The sequence below is a fragment of the Trachypithecus francoisi genome, unplaced genomic scaffold, assembly GCF_009764315.1.
Source record: "Trachypithecus francoisi isolate TF-2019V2 unplaced genomic scaffold, Tfra_2.0 Lachesis_group20, whole genome shotgun sequence".
Taxonomy (NCBI): domain Eukaryota; kingdom Metazoa; phylum Chordata; class Mammalia; order Primates; family Cercopithecidae; genus Trachypithecus; species Trachypithecus francoisi.
In genome coordinates this window covers 72,130,189-72,151,550 of record NW_022681466.1, presented here as the reverse complement: position 1 = coordinate 72,151,550, position 21,362 = coordinate 72,130,189, and the positions used below count along the sequence as shown (strand labels likewise).

Genomic DNA, 21,362 nt, shown 5'->3' with positions numbered 1-21,362 from the left:
ACCCCGTCTCTACTAAAAATACAAAAACTAGCCGGGCGAGGTGGCGGGCGCCTGTAGTCCCAGCTACTCGGGAGGCTGAGGCAGGAGAATGGCGTAAACCTGGGAGACGGAGCTTGCAGTGAGCTGAGATCCGGCCACTGCACTCCAGTCCGGGCGACAGAGCGAGACTCCGCCTCAAAAAAAAAAATAAAATAAAATAAAAATAAAATAAAATAAAATATCCCTCTTGACTGGGTGCAGTGGCTCAGGAGTTCCAGACCAGCCTGGCCAACATGGTGAAACCCCATCTCTACTAAAAATACAAAAATTAGCTAGACGTGGAGGTGCATACCTGTAATCCCAGCTACTCGGAAGGCTGAGGCAGGAGAACTGCTTGAATCCAGGAGGCAGAGGTTGCAGTGAGCCTAGATTACACCATTGAACTCCAGCCTGAGTGACAAGAACAAAACTCTCTCTCAAAAAAAAAAAAAAAATTGTCTCTTGCCACTAGCATGAAGGTCCCATGAGAAGAAAAATGGAAACTCTTGCTCATAACAGTGCCCCAAATGCCCAGCACGGTGTAGCTCGAGGGCAGTTGGTCGATGGTGGACGCTGCTGGTTGGAGGGCCCAGCTGATCCTCCCAGCTGCCTTCTCCCTGGTCAGGTTCCATTATAAAGAACAGAATAGTTTCTTGCCTTTCCGGAGTCCCTCTTGGGGATTGGCCAAGTGACATTGTCCTGCTCCAGGAGACATAAGTGGAAGGTGGCTGAAAGGTTTCTAGCCGTGGTGTGCTGGGGCGATATGAACCAGGACATGAGAGCTGACCGTCCATTGTTCGGGAATTCTCCAAGTTGATTTCTCAACACATTCAGTACTTAAAAATATTAAATAATATAAACACGCAAATTAAAAAATGCATTAGACCAGATGCAGTGGCCCACGTCTAACACATTGGAAGCCTGAGGCAGGAAGATCACTTGAGCCCAGGAGTTCAAGACCAGCATAGGCTAAAAAGGAAGACCCTGTCTCCACAAAAAATTTTAGAATTAGCTAGGCATGGTGGAGTGTGCGTGCAATCCTAGCCACTCAGGAGGCTGAGGTGGGAGGATCGCTTGAGCCATCTGTTCAAGGCTCCAATGCGCTATGATAGTGCCACTGCACTCCAGCCTGGGTGACAGAGCCAGATCCTGTTTCAGAAATAAACATATTTCATATATTAATAAATTTATAATAAATGTATATTTATATACACATTTATGTATTATAATTATATATTTAGACATAAATATATATTTCTTGTTTTATTTATTTATTTATTTATTTTGAGACAGAGTTTAACCCTTGTCGCCCAGGCTGGAGTGCAATGACACAATTTGGGCTCACCGCAACCTCCACCTCCGGGGTTCAAGTGATTTTCCTGCCTCAGTCTCCTGAGTAGCTGGGATTAGAGGCACGCATCACCACGCCTGGCTAATTTTTGTATCTTTAGTAGAGATGGGGTTTCTCCATGTTGGTCAGGCTAGTCTCGAACTCCTGACAGCAGGTGATCTGCCCACCTCGGCCTCCCAAATTGCTGGGATTACAGGTGTAAGCCACCGTGCCCAGCCTATAGGATATATTTATATATTATAATTATGTATATTAATTTTATATAATTATATATAAATATAAAAATAAAAACTTTCTTAACTTCTCTTGTTTCTACCTACAGTCAGTACCATTACTTCAAATACTATCTACATGTAATAATTTTAAATGTACATTTTATATATATATATACACTTTTTTTTTTGAGATGGAGTCTCGCCCTGTCACCCAGGCTGGAGTGCAATGGCGCAATCTCAGATCACTGCAACCTCTGACTCCTGGGTTCAAGAGATTTTCCTGCCTCAGCCTCCCAAGTAGCTGGGCTTATAGGCGCCCACCACCACGTCCAGCTAATTTTTGTATTTTTAGTAGAGATAGTGTTTTGCCATGTTGGCTAGGTTGGTTTTGAACTCCTGATCTTAATTGATCGTCCACCTCGGCCTCCTAAAGTGCTGGGAATACAGGCATGAGCCACCTTGGCCAAAATATTTTTCTGTTTCCAAGCATTTTACATGAGAGAAAAGCGGCGAATAAATCATCTGACACTCTACTGTAAAAAAAATCTTTGTGCCTCTCTTCTTTTCATCTTTCCTAAGTGTACATATTACCAAAATGTCTTTAGGTTGAGGTCCTCCCGTGAAAAGTTTACAGGGTGTTGTGTCCTCAACCACCCTCCTGTCTTTTCCTAGTCCTGGCATTTTAGAACTGTCTGGGGATGTCCCAGGATACCCACTGTGGCCATGTCTATTGGAGGGAATAGTGAATATCAGCCCCTGGGTCATCTCATCACCGAGGACAGCCTGAGGTAGGGGTTAGAGTCCCTCAGGGAGCAGCTGGATGCTCTTAGCCGTAGAGGAATCTCCTGGTATAGTTTCATCTAAAATGATGACCCCTTAGGGTTATTAAAATTTTAGGACATTAAAATCAATGGACAATACAACGTAATGTCATGAAAGCTAGGTCATTAAAACTGTTTCTGCAACCGGAGTTTTCATTCCTTGGAGACACATTGATGGTCTGCCAATGGGATGCTGATATTGAGAGGAAAAGGCAGAAATTATTTCTGCTCTCTAGATTGTCTCAGACTTGCGAAGAGAGAAAAACTGTCCCAAAGGACAAGGAAAACCCACCCCAGAGAGGATGTGCAAGAACCTGAATATGAAAATGCACTTAAGGCGCACAGAAGGACAAAGAGCAGTGGCAGTGCCTCCTAGGTGGTCACTGAGTACTTTACTGAACAGGATGGGTGTCCCGAGGGATAGAATGGCCTGCCGTGACACTTAGAAAGGTCTGCGTTGGAGTCTGCACTGCCTCTCCCTGAGTTTGTTACCTTGAAAAAGCTTGTCCGCTTATTTGAGTTTCAGGTTTTCACTGACTGTAAGATACATTTTATCAGTACAGCATGAAAGATACACATACTGTTTCCAAAGAGGCAAGGTAAAAAGATGTATTTTATTTGCTAAAAATTCGTATTTATTTCTTCCCCAGAGTGAGTGCAGTAAGTTTTAAAGGTCTGTTCTTTTTAAGGGTAATTTCCAATGGAATTGTAGGACTTAGCTTTGTCAATGCTACTGGTGAAATAAAAGTGTGATAGATAAATTGATGATTTACAAAGATTCCCCAGAATGTCAGTTTCCCTCTTGTAGCATGGTGAAGAATTTATGACAGTGGACACATCTCTATCCTCTTATCTGGATATCTGAGGGGTTTTTAGTTACTTTTGGGTTTTTTCTTTTTTTTGGAGACACTGTCTTGCTCTGTACCTCGGCTGAAGTGCAGTGGCGCCATCTCTGCTTACTGCAACCTCTGCCTCCCGGGTTCAAGTGATTCTCCTGTGTCAGCCTCCCGAGTAACTGGGATTATAGGCATCCACCACCACACCCAGCTAATTTTTGTATTTTTAGTAAACACGGGGTTTTCGGCCTGGCACTGTGGCTCAGGCCTGTAATCCCAGCACTTTGGGAGGCCAAGGTGGGCGGATCATGAGGTCAGGAGTTCCAGAGCAGCCTGACCAACATGGTGAAACCCTGTTTCTACTAAAAATACAAAAAAATTAGCTGTGCCTGGTGGCAGACACCTGTTATCCCAGCTACTTGGAAGGCTGAGGCAAGAGAATTGCTTGAACCCAGGAGGTGGAGGTTGCAGTGAGCCAAGATCTTGCCACTGCACCCCAGCCCAAGTGACAATGTGAGACTCCGTCTCAAAAAACAAACAACAAAAAGACGGGTTTTGATATGTTGGCCAGGCTGGCCTCAACCTCCTGAGCTCAGGTGATCACCCTCCTCAGCCTCCCAAGCTGCTGGGATTACAGGCGTGAGCCACCATGCCCTGCCCACTCTATTTTCTTTTTATTCCCTAAATTTTAATATGTTTGAGTTTGTCTGTTCCTTTATCACTGTCTTCTTACATAAAAGAAATTCTGCTTAATCCTTCATTAAAAAAAAAAGTCTTCCTGTGACTTCTGAAAGTGTTCTGGTTTTATCTTTCATATTTGAATATATAAGAAGTTGATTATGGTTCATGGAATAGAGAAGAATACATTGCATTTTCCCAAGTAGATGCCAGACTGGTTTGCCTCATATTTTAAAGTGCATGTGATTTCTTTTTCTATTCTACAGTGCCTACTCTATCTTTCATCAACTTTCCTTATAAATGCTGGGTCATTATGACTATTTTTTCCCTTGGTCTGCTTGCTCATCTCTCTGCTAATACTGTGCTGTCGTGAATATTTTCGTTTGAAAATCTCAGAAGTGTGTTAGACAAGCCATCACTCTTTTTTTTAGATGACTACAAATCATTAGACCTTTGTCATTTTTACTACGTATGAAAAAGTAGTTTTTCTTGCCTAAAAACAACCTGATTTGGGAAATTATGTGATTTCATAGGAATAGCATCTGGAAGTGGTGACATTAATGTCATTTTAAAAAACATGTGTCCTATTTCCTCTTATTCCTTTCTACCTTGACATTGTGCAATAGAAATTTTTAAAATTGTCGTATTAGTATTGTTAAATATCAATTATTGGTTTTATTTACTACTTAATTAAATTTAATGAGCCTACTCTGTCTTGGTGTAATCACATGGAATGGGCTCAACTCCCCAGTTAACAAGTGACAGCAAGTGTAAAATATTGTGTCCCAGGGAAACTCATTGAACACTTAGTGTTCAGACTGTGTTTTGGTGTCTGGTTCCCTGAGCACCACTGCAGTGACACAAAATAATAGACCTTCAGCAGAAAAAGTTTTGGCAAATATATTGCATAAGCCATTTAGATGCAGTGAATCATTCTTATTACTTGGGTTGGTGGAATCCCTTTCAAAATGTAAGTTACTAATACAAACAAAGATGGAACTTTGCGAGCAGGCATTTTTAAGAATAATTAGTCTCAGGACAGATAATACTAAGTCCCTTATGCACATCAGGTAAGACTTTAGTATGACAGATAGTAGAAATGTACGAAGTGAAGTTAAAAGGTAACTCCTAGCAGCACATCTTACTGCCTGGATTCTCTAATAAGATGGGAGTTTCCACTTCGCTGTTGCATCTTTGAATAGTTCAAATCTAGCAATAGTACTGCTCTGTGGGAGGGAGTATGTGTGAACAGAATAAGAGTTGTGACCATCAAGTCACCATCAAAATTTCACAGCAAAAATGCTTGGAAATTTTAGAATCATGTAAACAGCTTATGGATTGAGTACAGATTCCTAGTGCTGTCACTCTCACCCATCCTTCTATCCACATGTGTGGAATGTTCTAGGACTCCGTGGCTTTTGAGGATGTGGCTGTGAACTTTACCCAGGAGGAATGGGCTCTGCTAGATTCTTCTCAGAAGAATCTCTGCAGAGAAATGAGGCAGGAAACCTGCAGGAATCTGGCTTCTGTAGGTGAGAATGACAACACATTTCACTAAATTACAGAAGTATTTCCCATCATCAGTGCTATTTGTCATTTGGAATGTGGCAAAGGAATGATTTGGTGAAGAAATCAGGCATGGGCACTGTGTACAATGAACATTAAATCTAGTAATGTTTCTATAGTTTGTAATAATTCGTGATAATTTTGTGGGTCTGCATTTTAGGAAACAAATGGTAAGACCAGAATATTGAAGATCACTTCGAGAAACCTGGGAAAGATATAAGATAATTTGCACTGAGAAGAGGAAATGAAGTCCTCTGAAGGAATCTTAGCTTGTCATGAATTTAAAAACAAGCAACCAAAAGAAGTAAGAGTCACTTGAAATTCATTTCTTTTTAGAAGAATTTCACCGGAAATGTAATGTAATTCAATGTAGCAGTCAGTGTTTGGAAAACCGTTGACTTGAAAACAGTGCTACAAAATTGTGTACATGAATGTTACTAATTTGGTTATAGCCATGCAGGTGGTAGCTGTGTTTTCAGTAGTAACCCATTTACCTTCAAATAATTCAGTCATGGCAAGAAAAAAAAAAAGCATTTTCCTTGGTATTGGTAGCAGTGTAAGTCCAAGACCAAGCAGAAAGTTATTAAACCAAGCAATAATAATGTGCTTGTCATTTTTTTTTACAGAAATCATATGATACAGAGACTGTGTGAAAGCAAAGACGGTAGTCAGTATGGACAGTTGTCAGCCAAATTCCAAAGATTGATCTGAATGAGAACATTTCTTCTGGATTAAAACAGTGTGAATGCAGTATTCGTGGAAAAGTCTTTGTACGTCATTCCCTCCTTAATAGGCACGTCCTATTATCTACATTTAGCATTGCCTCATTATGCCTGTGCACATAGCGTTCACATTGAAGCACTGAACTGTACTATGATTTTGTTTTCCTTCTTACTTCTTGGTTTCACTGAGGTCATTGAGGTTAAGTACTCCTTGTTATTGTGACATTTATGTTGCTTCTCTCCATATGGTTTGTATCCTAGTTCACTCAGGATACAAACCATATGGAGAGAAGCAACATAAATGTGAACAGTGTGGCAAATTCTTCGTTTCTGTTCCAGGTGTTAGAAGACACATGATAATGCACAGTGGAAATCCAGTTATAAATGTAAGATATGTGGGAAATCTTTTCATTTTCTCAATTCATTTGAAAGACGTCAGAGAACTCACACAGGAGAAAAATCCTATCAATGTAAACAGTGTGGTAAAGTGTTCACTGCTTCCGGTTCTTGTCTAATACATGAACGAACTCACACTGGAGAGAAACTCTACAAATGCAAGGAATGTGGGAAAGCACTCAGATTTTCTTGTTCCCTTAAGACGCATGAAAGGACTCACACTGGAGAAAGACCCTATAAATGTACCAAATGTGATAAAGCCTTCAGCTGTTCCACTTCCCTTCGTGACCGTGGAAGCATTCATACTGGAGAGAGACCCTATGACTGTAAACAATGTGGCGAAGCCTTTAGTGGTTTGAGTTCCCTTTGTAACCATAGAAGTACTCATACTGGAGAGAAAGCCTATGAAGGTAAACAATGTGACCAAGCCTTCAGTCGTCTCAGTTCTCTTCACCTCCACGAAAGAATTCATACTGGAGAAAAACTCTATGAATGTAAGAGATGCGTAAAGCCTACATTCGTTCCAGTCACCTTACTCGCCATGAAAGAAGTCATGATATAGAGGCTGCGTGTAGTGACTCAGCCTATAATCCCAGCACTTTGAGAACCCAGGAGTTTATAACCAGCCTGGATTAAAACAATGAGAAACAACCTGGGCAACATGGTGAAACCCTGTCTCTACAAAAAATAAAATAATGCCGGGCGCGGTGGCTCACGACAACTACTCGGGAGGCTGAGGCAGGAGAATGGCGTGAACCCGGGAGGCGGAGCTTGCAGTGAGCCGAGATCACACCAGTGCACTCCAGCCTGGGCGACAGAGCGAGACTCCGTCTCAAAACAAATAAGTAAATAAAAATAATTAGCTGGGCATGGTGGCACATTTCAGTTGCCTTGGTTCTTTTTCAAGGACATAAAAAGCCACGGGGGTTTGGGGGTAAGTACTGTGCTTGCAGATCACGAGGTCAGGAGATCGAGACCATCCTGGCCAACACAGTGAAACCTCGTCTCTACTAAAAATATAAAAATTAGCTGGGTGTGGTAGCATATGGTTGTAATCCCAGCTACTCAGGAGGCTGAGGCAGGAGAATCACTTGAACCCAGGAGGCGGAGGTTGCAGTGAGCTGAGATTGTGCCACTGCACTCCAGCCTGGCGACAGAGTGAGACCCTCAAAAATAAATAAAGCCCCTTGAATGTAAGAAATGTGGTAAAACATTTACTCTTTCCCATTCCCTCATAAACATGAAAGAGCTCACACTGCAGAGAAACGTTAAGAATGTAGGAAATGTGGTGAAGCCTTCAGATTTTCCTGTTTGTGAAAATTTGGGAGGTCTCAGACTGGAGAAAAGCTTTTTGAATTTAAATTTGTGGTAAGGCCTTCAGTTGTGTTAGTTCCTTTGGATGACATCAGCTCATTCCTGAGAAAAACCCTAGGAATGTCTAGAATGTGAGAATGTTTTATTTCTCTCATACCCACTCAAGGACATATGAAAATGCACACTGTAGCTGGCTGGACCTTGTAAATACAAGAACGTACACAGGATTAAAACTCTAATAGTTTAGAAACTGCAAGAATAATTTCAGTTTTCACATTCACTTGAAAAGTCATGTGAAATCTCCCACTGGAAAGAAATTGTATAAGTGAAGCTTTTCTAATTTGGAAAGCCTGATGCAAATTAATGATAGTGCAGTGCTTGGAAAAAATGTGTGAAATGTTACACAAGTTACACGTAGCCAGTGTGTGGGATTTTCTTATCACTGCTGCTCATCAGCATGCCAAAAGTCGAATCTTCGGACTCAAGTCTTGCCTGCCTTAGACATAATGGCCTTACTACATGTGGAGCTAACCCCAGGAAGATGGAGTGGCACTCTCTGGAGGATTAGGTGGTCTCCACCAATGTGGCTTGATGGGCTCCTGAACTCTTTCCTGTAACCATGCAGAGAGTCTACACTGCCAGTGATCATGTGCCTCAACTCTTTAGATGTAGAAACTCAAAATATTCAAAATATTCTGAAACAGTTTCCATTGAAAGGAAAGAGAAAAGAGGTCAGGTGCCAGGCTGTGGTCAAGAGAACTAGTAGATGGCTCACAAGAACACTCTGTCGCTACTGTCTGTGCCTCTGTCACAGCAAATATCCTGATCCTTTAGTTTTAAGGGTACAGAGCCATTTTCCTCCCTTTCTTACTGGTAGTTCTCAAGATAACTGTATGATATGCTGGGAATGCAATATCCTGATAATCAAGTGACATTGGTCAGAACAGCCCAGGCTCTGTTAGACTCCCTGCTCAAAACAGAATGTCCTTTAACGCTTGTGTCCAGCAAACCACATCGTGTGAGAAAACCCAAGGTGGGTTCCTTCCTGGGGTCCCTCAGTTGTAGCGCAAGTGAAGCATTTACAGTCAAAACTCCATCCATCTGCTCTGGGTAGCTTTCCTGATCTTGCGGTAGCGGTTCATATTGAATCCCAGACTGCTGTTGTCTTCTGTTTGCTGTTTGTAAGTAATACATTCACTTCATGGAATTTATGTATGAATGTGTTTGGTCTCATTGTACTCAGAAATGTTGGTAGCCATTGCACAGTGAACCCACCTCATAATTGGTGAAAACACTTACGGCCCCCTTATGCCACAGCAAGGAGGTTAATTCAATCAAACATAAACTTCATGTTCATAAAACCCTGTAGCACAATTATTACCATGCGGGAGGCCTTTAACAATGGTGATGCTGATTTGAAGAACTCTGAAGGAAGAAACTGACACAAATGGGGTGGGTACATGGGAGTCCCTGATAACTTAAAGCAACCCTTACTCCCCTCGGCCTAAAAAATGTGGAGAGGCTGGGTGCGGTGGCTCAGGCCTGTAATCTGAGCACTTTGGGAGGCCGAGGTAGGCAGATCACAAGGTCAGGGGTTCAAGACCAGCCTGACCAACATGGAGAAGCCACATTTCTACTAAAAATACAAAAATTAGCTGGGCGTGGTGGTGGGCACTTGTAATCCCAGCTACTTGGGAGGCTGAGGCAGGAGAATTGGTTGAACCTGGGAGGTGGAGGTTGCAGTGAGTCAAGACCATGCCACTGCACTCCAGCCTGGGTGACAGGGCAAGACTCCGTCTCAGGAAAAAAAAAAAAGAAAAGTGGATAAGAACTGAAACAGGTTTAAAATTTCACCTAATTGGAAATGCAAAGTTAACAAAAATAATATTTAAAATAAAAGGTTAAGTGAGTGCTCATTGAATTTTATGCCTCCACAAAATAGGTTGTGATTAACTTCCACATTTGTTGAAAGCCACCAAAGTTGGGAAGCCTCCGTGTCTGAAATTCACATGTGGCTCAAATAAGAAGAATCCCTGGGGATACCCCAAAGTTTCAATATGGTATCCCCTGTGATATTATGAGGAATGACTGTACACAAAACAGGTTGTCTTCCTTTAACTCTGAAAATCATATTATCTTGCCTAAATTCTCCATAACTCATTGCTCTGCAGTATCCTATAGTGGACATAGGTTTCCTGACCAATGAGAACTAAAATTAAATGTGTGCAATTCCCCTATGTTCTTACCAAAATGGAAATCCCCGAATTCCACCAGTTAGAATAACATGACAGAATGTCAGATTTTTGGAATACGTAAGTTTTCTGTAAGGTTATTTGGTATTGATTCCATTTTATTAATAGATATAAATATATTTAGATTACTTATTTCTCCTGTATTTTAGTCTCAATAGATTGTGTCTTTTAATTCATCCAGTTGGTCTAAGTTACCAAGTTTGTGGGTTATGGAGATTGTAATATTCTTTATTATTTCATCATCCATGGGCTCTCTAATATAAAGATCTCTTTTAATTCTTATGTTATTAGGTTGGTGCCAAAGTAATTGTGGTTTTGGACCATGAATTTTAAATTTTTATAACTAGGCTGCAACACATCTTTATTAATCAAAATAGAACCCATTACAACGGGCGGGGTGCAGTGGCTCACGCCCGTAATCCCAGCACTTTGGGAGGCTGAAGCAGGCGGATCAGGAGGTCAGGAGTTTGACACCAGCCTGACCAACATGGTGAAATCCCGTCTCTACTAAAAAGACAAAAAGTAGCCGGGAGTGGTGGCATGTGCCTGTAATCCCAGCTACTCAAGAGGCTGAGGCAGAAGAATCTCTTGAACCCAGGAGGCAGAGGTTGCATAAAAATGAACGTCCTCTCTTGTCTGCCACTAATTGCCTGTGTGGTTTTTGGCAAATATTTAGTCCTCAGGCCCAATTCTGCTTCCTTATAAGGCTCCTTCCAGCTCTGAAAATTTGTAACTCTGGTTTCTACTCAAAGCTTCACTTTCCAACTCCCCACACTTGGCTGTTCTAAAACATTTGTTTTGCCTCCTGATTTTACTTTCCATGCCTTTTTGGTTCTCCTCCACTTCTCATTACTATCCCATAGCCTTTTGGATTTAAGTTCTTCTAGAGAAGTTCCTCCTTTCTCAGCAATTATTTTTCAGCTTCTGTTGTATCTGAAAAAAATATTGCAAATGGTCAATTTTATCTTGGAAAGAAGATCCAGAATGTGTTGGCTTCCTGTTTTGTTGGTGAAATGTCTAGAGCTGGGAGATTGGACTTGGGTCAGGATTCCCCACTAAACCTTCCATGAGATAGCTTCAGAGCTGCTGGGTGGGCTGCTATTTCTCTCTCTCTGCTCTGTTTTTATTAAACTCAATTAATTTTAAATATGCAGGATAGGCCAGATGTGGTGTCTCCAGCCTGTAATCCCAGCACTTCGGGAGGCCACGGCGGGTGAATGACGAGCTCAGGAGATTGAGAATAGCCTGACCAACAAGGTAAAACTCCGTCTCTACTAAAAATACAAAATTTAGCGGGATGTGGTGGTGCGCAACTATAGTCCCAGCCACTCAGGAGGCTGAGGCAGGAGAATCGATGGAACCTGGAGGCGGAGGTTGCAGTGAGTTGAGATCCCGCAAGTGCTCTCCAGCCTGGGTGACAGAGCTTGACTCTGTCTCTCTCTCTCTTTCTCTCTCTCTCTCTCTATATATATAAGAAAATATAAATATACATATTCAGGATAACGGCATATCTAATTCATCTGCTTTTACGGCCCAGTATGAACGTTTAAATGGAAGCCAGAAATGAAACTTCCCATTTTTCATCAGCTTCTAGTCCCAAGCTGATGGCGCCCCCAGCAGCCACCACGCCACGCCCCCCGGCGGCTGGGGGCCCCCGATCGCCTGTACTGGGAGTCATATCATACTCTTCCCCCTGAATATTAATTACAGTATCCCAGGAATGTGTCTACTCCCAGCGATATTGCTTGTCACATCCTCCTCTCTCTCGCGGAAATTCGAAGCAATATCACTGGGTGCGTGTACACCTTTTGTGATATTTAAAGTAATATCATCCTCTCCCTGGTGGATATCAGGAACAAGTCTATTAGTTATAAATATTAATAAATATAATAAATATTACTACTGATAATCGATATTAATTATGACAATAAACTTCATAAAATTTGATAGTGGTTTAAAATTGTAACGATTTGGAATGGTAATTAATATTAATATCAACATTAATAATCAAATAATGATATCCGCAATTAATGTTACCTAAATCAATACAAAGTGATGCTGGCAAGAAAATAATGATTAGTATTAGGGACAAATATTATTGTTAAATGAGTTAACATTAATAATATTAAGCGTGCATAATCAGGTACTTAATTCTCCATAATTAACAATGGTATTCTATTAGTACCATTGATAATTATTAACATCGATCATTGATGTGTAATAACCATATTATTACTCCTAATACCACAGGCAGTGTACACCTACCTGTGATGTTCCTAACATCCTAGGACAGAGAGCATGAATTTAGTTTTAATATCGCAGTAGGTGTACACTGACCCCGTGACACTGATCCTAATATCCAGGGAGGTAGTGTACGACACGACTCCCAACACAGCAATGAATGGACAGCCACCCGGTAATATTGCTCCTAATATTCCCGGAAGAAGCCTATGCTATTGCTCGCAATATCGCAAGGTGGATACAGCTCTTCTGTGATATGGTTCCCAGTATCAGGAGGGGAAAAGGATGATAATAATTCGCAGGTTGTGTTCACTCGCCCCGTGATAGTGTTATTAATATCCTAGAAGGGACAAGGTGATATAACACTCCATACAGCAGGAGGCAAACACCCACCCTGGGATATTGTTCCTAATATCCATGGAGGGCAGAGGCTAATATTACTCCCAATATGGCAGAGGTTGTACATTCACACTGGGTGTTCTTCTTAACATTACAAGGCCAGGAGATTGATATTATTCTCAGTATCGCAGACACTGTAAAACCCCGGGATATACGTTTCCTGATATCCGGAAGAGGAGACCATGGGTATGACTCCTGAAATGGCAGCAGGTGAACACCAACACGGTGATACCTATGGGGCACTCCCTGTGATGTGGGGACTAAGAGTCAATACCGCTATCCACGGCTATTGGGACCCTAACGCCGAGGGGTGAGGCAGCCCCCGCAATCCGACCTCAAGCAGACGCCACAAACACCCCCCAGCGGCTGGGGGGCCAAACAACAACGGTAACCACGAACACAAACCACAACCAGAACCTGAACCCTATTCCCTAACCCTAACCCGAACCTTAACCCTAACCCTAACCCCTAACACTAGCCCTAGCTCTTACCCTAGCCCTAATCCTAACCCTAACCCTATCCTAACCCTAACCCTAACCCTAACCCTACTCTACCCTAACCCTAACTCTAACCCTAAACCTCTTAACCCTAACCCTAACCCTAAACTAACCCTAACCCTAACCCTAACCCCGAACCCTAACCCTAACCCCTAACCCTAACCCTAACTGAACCCTAACCCGAACCTGAACCCTCACCCGAAACCCTAACCCTAACCCTAACCGAACCCTCTAACCCTAACCGCTAACCCCCAACCCTAAAGCCTAACCCTGAACCCAAACCCTGACACCCAACCCTAAAGCCTAATGCTGACCACAGACCCTGACCCTTAGCCATAACCTTGACCTGAACTGCTAACCCCCAACCCTAAACCCTAGCCTTCACCCTCAATCCTAACCCAGACCCTAACTGCTAACACCTAACCTGAACCCCTTTCTACTAAAAATACAAAAAATGACCGGGCGTGGGGGAAGGCACGTGTAGTCCCTGCTGTTCAGGACGTTGAGGCAGGAAGATTGTTTGCACTTGGGAGTCAGAGGTTGCGGTGAGCCGACATTGCACGTTTGCACTCCAGCCTTGGCGACAGAGTGAGACTCCGAGACTCCGTCTAAAAAAAACCAGCAAGCAGCATGTTTGTGCACACCGCCTCGCGTTGTCCTATCGGCATTTAAACTGATACAAAAACCTTACATGCTCTAATTGTTATTACCTTTCTTCTGCTAGGTTTGGCTCTAGTGCACTGTAATGTTTAGAATTCCTTATATGGAAAATTACGTTTCTGACTTAATATCTGTATTCTTTCTTGAGGTAGACGTTTATGATTATAAATGTCCTGAACACTCATACGTTATGGTGTGTTATATATTCATTTTTGCTTTTCACCACTTATTTTCTAACTTTGTAATATTTTTCCTTGAGTCACATTTAAGAATGTATTATTTGTCGGGCCGGGCGCAGTGGCTCAAGCCTGTAATCCCAGCACTTTGGGAGGCCGAGGCGGGCGGATCACGAGGTCAGGAGATCGAGACCATCCTGGCTAACACGGTGAAACCCCGTCTCTACTAAAAAAAAAATACAAAAAACTAGCCGGGCGAGGTGGCGGGCGCCTGTAGTCCCAGCTACTCGGGAGGCTGCGGCAGGAGAATGGCGTGAACCCGGAAGGCGGAGCTTGCAGTGAGCCGAGATGGTGCCTCTCACTCCAGCCCGGGCGACAGAGCGAGACTCCGTCTCAAAAAAAAAAAAAGTATTATTTGTCACATATGATCTTTGCAGCTTTTCTTCTTTTGTTGATTTCTACTTTCATTCCATTATGATAAAAAAATATATATCTGGAAATATTTCAATCTTTTAAAATGTGTTACGACTTATTTTATAGCCTAACATATGGATAACATAATATCCTGGAGAATATTCAACGTGCCATTCAGAAGAATGTATATTCTGCTGTTCTGTGTGTGTCTGTGAGGTCTATTTGGTATACAGTGCTGACCAAGTTCTCTATTTCCTTACTGATCTTTCGTTGTGTTGTCATATTGATTACTGAAAGTAGAGTACTGAAGTCTTCAACAATTATTGTTTAACCGTGTATATCTCCCTTCACTGCTGTCCATTTTTGCTACATATATTTTGGGGCTCTGTTGTTAGTTATGTATAGTTTTACTATAGTTATATCTTCTTGCAAAATAGAACTTTTTAATATCATGAACTTTAAAAAATTTGAAGTCTATTTTGCATGCCAATAAATAGTCACCTTAGTTCTCATTTGATTAACATTTTCATGGAATAACTTTTTCCATAATTACACTTTTAGCCTCCTTATGACCTTATAGCTAAAGTGAGGCTTTTCAGGTAGCATATATTTATAGATGGATGTGGTGTCTTTAATCTGAACGCCCAATCTCTGCTACTGAGTTTAATCCATTTGCATTTAATGTGATTATTGACAAAGAAAAATTTACTTTTGTCATTTAACTGTTTTTTCTTATATGTCCTAAAAGCTTTATGTTACTTAATTCCCCCATTACTCCCTTTTAGGCTAACTTTTTCTAGTGTAACATTTTGATATCCTTCTTTCTTTTGCTGTATATTTTTTTACATAAGTTGTAACCTTGGGCATTGCAATTAACATTTGAAACTGATAAGTCTAATTTGAATAATGCCAACTTTGTTTCCGCAGCACATAAAACTGTGCTCCTATACATCTCTGTCCCTCCCCCTTTATGTTATTATTGTCACAGGTTGCATCTTAACTCATTATATGCTCAGTAACATAGATTTATTATTATTGTTTTATGCATATTAGATATTAGAAAAAGAGAGAAGTTATAAGCCAACCCCCAAATGTAATAATTCTGGCTTTTATATTTACCTATAAAGTTACCTCTACTATTGTTATTTTTTTAACTACAGCTTCAACTTACTATCTAATGTCCTTTAATTTCAGCTCGAAGGAGCCCCTTTAGCAGTGCTTGACAAGCAGGCCTACTGGTAATGAACTCCCTCCGCTTTGGTTTATCTGGAAATTTCTTAATTTCTCCTTCATTCTTGAAAGGTAGTTTTGCAAAATATAGAATTCACGGTTGACTATTTCTTTTTCTTTTCCTTTGAGGACTTTAAATATGTCATCACACTGCCTTCTGACCTCCACAGTTTCTGAGGAGAAACCAGCTGCTACTCTTACTGATGCGTTGCTTCTCTCTTGCTGCTTTCAAAATTCTCACTCTGTCCTTATGTTTCAATGATTGACTATAATGTTCGTCCTTTGAGTGCATCCTTCTTCGAGGTCACTGACCCTCATGTATTTCCTCAGATTTGGGTGTTTTCAGTCATTTAAAAAATAATTTCTCATAAATAAAAACTTTTCTTTCCTGAATTTTTCAAAGCTTTATGCAATTTTTTTCAGCATTTTTTTTTTTTTTTACTTTAAGCTCTGGGATACATGTGCAGAATGTGCAGGTTTGTTACATACGTATACATGTACCATGGTGGTTTGCTGCACCCATCACCCTGTCATCTAGATTTTAAATCCCACATGCATTAGTTATGTGTCCTAATGCTCTCCTTCCCCTTGCCCCCGAAACCTTCAACAGGACCCGGTGTGTGATGTTCCCTTCCCTGTGTCCATGTGTTCTCATTGCTCAATTCCCACTTATGAGTGGGAACATGTGGTGTTTGGTTTTCTGTTCCTGTGCCAGTTTGCTGAGAATGATGGTTTCCAGCTTCATCCATGTCCCTGCAAAGGACATGAACCCATTCTTTTTTATGGCTGCATATTATTCCATGGTGTATATGTGCCACATTTTCTTTATCCAGTCTATCATTAATGGGCATTTGGTTTGGTTCCAAATCTTTGCAATTGTAAATAGTGCTGCAATAAACATACATGTGCATGTGTCTTCATAGTACAATGACTTATAATCTTTTGGGTATATACCCAGTAATGGGGTTGCTGGGTCAAACGCTACACTGACTTCCATAATGATTGAACTAATTTATATTCCCACCAACAGTGTGGAAGCATTCCCATTTCTCCACAGCCTCACCACCATCTGTTGTTTCCTGGCTTTTTAATAATCACCATTCTAACTGGTGTGAGATGGTATCTCATTGTGGTTTTGATTTGCATTTCTTTTTTTTTTTTTTTTTTTTTTTTTTTTTGAGACGGAGTCTTGCTCTGCCGCCCAGGCTGGAGTGCAGTGGCCGGCTCTCAGCTCACTGCAAGCTCCGCCTCCCGGGTTCACGCCATTCTCCTGCCTCAGCCTCCCGAGTAGCTGGGACTACAGGCGCCCGCCTCGTCGCCCGGCTAGTTTTTTGTATTTTTTAGTAGAGACGGGGTTTCGCCGTATTAGCCAGGATGGTCTCGATCTCCTGACCTCGTGATCCGCCCGTCTCGGCCTCCCAAAGTGCTGGGATTACAGGCTTGAGCCACCGCGCCCGGCCGATTTGCATTTCTCTAGTCACCAGAGACGAGCTTTTTTTCATGTGTCTGTTGGTCGCATAAATGTTTTCTTTTGAGAAGTGTCTGTTCATATCCTTTGCCCCCTTTTTGATGCGATATGCCCCCTTTTTGATGGGGTTGTTTTTCTTGTAAATTTAGGTTCCTTGTAGATTCTGGATATTAGACCTTTGTCAGATAGGTAGGTTGCAAAAATTTTCTCCCATTTTGTAAGTTGCCTGTTCACACTGATGATAGTTTATTTTGCTGTGCTGAAGCTCTTCAGTTTGATTAGATCACATTTGTCAATTTTGGCTTTTGTTGCAATTCTTTTGGTGTTGTAGTCATGAAGTCTTTGCCCATGCCTATGTCCTGAATGGTATTGCCTAGGTTTTCTTCTAGGGTTTTTATGGTTTTGGGTTTCACATTTAAGTCTTTAATCCATCTTGAATTAATTTTTGCATAAGGTGTCAGAAAGGGGTCTACTTTCTGCTTTCTGAATATAGCTAGCCAGTTTCCCCAGCACCATTTATTAAAGAGGGAACCCTTTCTCCATTGCTTGTTTTTGTCAGGTTTGTCAAAGATCAGATGGTTGTAGATGTATGGTGTTATTTCTGAGATCTCTGTTCTGTTCCATTAATCTAGATATCTGTTTTGGTATCAGCACCATGCTGTTTTGGTTACTGTAGCCTCGTAGTATAGTTTGAAGTCAGGTAGCGTGATGCCTCCAGCTTTGTTCTTTTAGCCTAGGGTAGTCTTGCCTACATGGGCTCTTTTTTGGTTCTATATGAAATTTAAAGTCGCTTTTTCTAATTCTGTGAAGAAAGTCACTGGAAGCTTGATGGGAATATCATTAAATCTATAAATTGCTTTGGGCAATATGGCCATTTTCATGATATTGATTCTTCCTATCCATGAGCATGAAATGGTTTTCCATTGTTTTGTGTCCTCTCTTATTTCCTTGAACAGTAGTTTGTAGTTCTCCTTGAAGAGGTCCTTCACATCCCTTGTAAGTTGTATTCCTAGGTATTTTATTCCCTTTGTAGCAATTGTGAATCGGAGCTCGCTCATAACTTGGCTCTTGGTTTGTCTATTGATGTATATGAATGGTTATGAGTTTTGCACATTGATTTTGTATCCTGAGACTTTGCTGAAGTTGCTTATCAGCTTAAGGAGTTTTTAGGCTGAGACAATGGGGTTTTCTAAATATACAATCACGTCATCTGCAAACAGAGATAATTTGACTTCCTCTCTTCCTATAGGAATATGCTTTATTTCTTTCTCTGATTGCCCTGGCCAGAACTTCCAATACTATGTTGAATAGGAGTCTTGTGCCAGTTTTCAAAGGGAATGCTTCCAGCTTTTGTCCATTCAGTATGATACTGGCTGTAGTTTTGTCATAAATAGCTCTTATTATTTTGAGATATGTTCATCAATACCTAGTTTATTGAGAGTTTTTAGGATGAAGGGATGTTGAATAATATTGAGTAATTGAACACCAACATGGCTTCACCTCACTCCAACAGTGAAATTGCTCATATGAAGGTCACCAGTAAGCTCAAAAGGCCTCATCTGCCTTCATTATTTGACCTCTCAGCAACTTTTAAAGTATCAGATCATGCTCTAAGATCAGGACATTTTCCTTTCTCACTTCTTGATGACACCACATAAAACTAGTTTTCCTCCTTTTCACAAGCCAACTTTTTGGGTTTGTTTTTTTGTTTGAGACAGGGTCTCACCCTGTCACCCAGGTAATACATCCGAAATGATAGACTTGAATAGGAATAGTAATTGAAAGTCCAAGACTTCAGATCTGTCAGTAGATAATTTTGGACTCAAGCCTGGGATAGGTCACTTGCTAGCTGGGAGCCTAGGCAAGATATTTTACTTTCTAATTCTCAATTTCCTCATGAGTAAAATGTGGGCACTAGAGTTATCAGTTGGTAAGGATTAAATGAACTGGTATGGTAATAGCTTAGTCACACCACACTGTTCTCAGAATCTTTCATTTCAGTTTAATGAATACGGGTCCTTATTGTGCAAGGGATTTAACACTCAAAGATAAATTTATAGAATAAATAAATTTTCTAACTACAACTTCTCATCATCATATAGTTTTTAACCTCTATGAGGAATATGAGTTCAACATCTCTATAACTCCTAATATAAAATATTGAACTGATATGATTTGATTCTGTTTCCCCACCCAAATCTCATATAGAATTTTAATCCCCACTCTAACCCTAACCCTAACCCTAACAATCCTAACCCTATGCTATCCCTAACCTAACTGAAAATGTTAAGAGCCTAACAGTTGAGTGAATAAATGATGACTGATCCTAAAGCAATTAAGTAAATAATTCATTAGGGAATTATTAAAGAATTAAGAATTAATATTCCACAAATACTCACTGTGCTCAATGATGCTCCTTGGTGTTCCTAGGTTTTTCTTAACCACCCCCACTTAAGCTTTGCAACCACCCCATGGCAGGTCCTAGCACCATCCCCATTTTACAGGTGAGAGGTTTGTGAACCTGCCTAGGGTCACACACCTGGGCAGTGTCAGGCCTGAATATGAGCAGGCACAGGTGGTGTCAGGAGAGACGCTGATGTCATAACAGTACAAGGAAAAGGAGGAGCAGAAGTGAGCAAGGCGTGATGGCCAGACATGCCATGGGCTGACCCTACGTGAACTCTGCCCACAGCGGGCCAGGCTACACTCTTCCTGTCCTTACATCGAGTTCTCACTTCATCATAGGAAGAGCACGGAGCGCAGGGAGAGTCCAAATACCACTGGTACGGACTAGGAACTAGAGACTTTGGCTATCACTGACTCAGTGAAAATCAATCAGACAAAATACTAGAAATAAACCACAGGGACAGCTGGCTTTGTCTTTAGGTGTCAGGCCCGCATGTGTTTCCTTCTAAGTCTGTCCCCTCATTCTCCAAAGCAGACATGAACTCGGGTGATGAGTCAGGCTGCAGGGGCACTGTAGGGTCACAGGAAGCCCCCCACCCCGGTCCCCGATGTGGGCTCCTTGCTGGTGGCTTCCCCCTCCCTGGGGTCTGACCTCGTTCCCATGTCGGGGTCCTGGCACCCCCACACCCATGCCACGCTCCAGTCTCATCTGAGGAGAGAGCAACGGATCACGTGAGATGGTCCCATGGCCATGGGATGACAGTACCTGGCCGCCAGTGGCTTTGAAACTGTCTCAGCTCCAGGAGAGTCCGGGGCTGAGGCCAGCAGCTCCCACGGTCCTTGGATTGTCTCTGGGGATTGTGGAGGCCCCTTTTCCTCAGGTCCCTCTGCAAGTGATGAGATGGGAGGGGAGGCTTAGTGAGGCTCCGGGTCCCAGCCTCCTTCCCAGCAGGCAAGAGCAGCCCTGCTGGCTGGAAAAGGCTGTTGCCAAGGGGCCATCCCAGTATGCTTTCTTCCTTGGCATGTCTTTGGTCTGAACCAACAATCCACTACTATCAACCAAGACACCCCAAAACCTGGTGCTTGGTTCACCTCTCAAATATACTCACTGAACCCTCCTCTGGCCACACAATGCCCTCGTCTCCAGCTCAGCTCCTGGCCCTACCACACAATGACCTCGAAATGCAAATGGGCAGCCACAGCTCCGCCTTCCAGCCGCGCTGGAGGTTTTGCTGTTTGGAGGCAGGAGGACTTGTCCTTCAGATAAGCCTGACAGCTAAGCAGGTGTGCAACTGGTCTGCCAATCGCTGGTGGTGCCAAACGTCCCTTTCCCGGGGCATGAAGCCAGCCCAGCTTCCATTCCTTGAGCACAGGTGTGCGCGGAGGCGGCTGACAGCTCATTCCACCGAGAGAGGGACGGAGCCCAGCCGAGCCTCTGAGCGGACAGCAGCGACGGCACCCGGTGCACGGCGCCCTGGATGAAGGAACGAGTCCGGAGCAAAAGCTCGGAGAGACAGAGAGCGCTCGGCGTGGGCGGCACCCGCAGCCGCTGCCTCCCCAGGCTGCCCCCCTCCCGGGCCCGCGCGGTGCCGGCGGGGCCATTTGCGCAGCCGCACACACGTCCCGCCGGGCGGGCCCCCGCTCCACCCGGACAAAGCGGCCGGGGCCCCCCGAGTCCCTGCAGGGTCAGGGCCTGCGGAAC

The 21,362-nt window shown here is 42.5% G+C and overlaps 1 long non-coding RNA gene across 1 annotated transcript; it reads left to right on the top strand.

Annotated features, from left to right (window-relative positions):
* The first annotated feature begins 2,666 nt into the window (after positions 1–2,666).
* On the top strand, positions 2,667–6,236 carry LOC117067982. Its single transcript, XR_004430912.1, has 4 exons — positions 2,667–2,855; positions 5,325–5,451; positions 5,646–5,789; positions 6,112–6,236. It is a non-coding gene; the product is annotated as an uncharacterized LOC117067982 (long non-coding RNA).
* Positions 6,237–21,362: the final 15,126 nt, after the last annotated feature.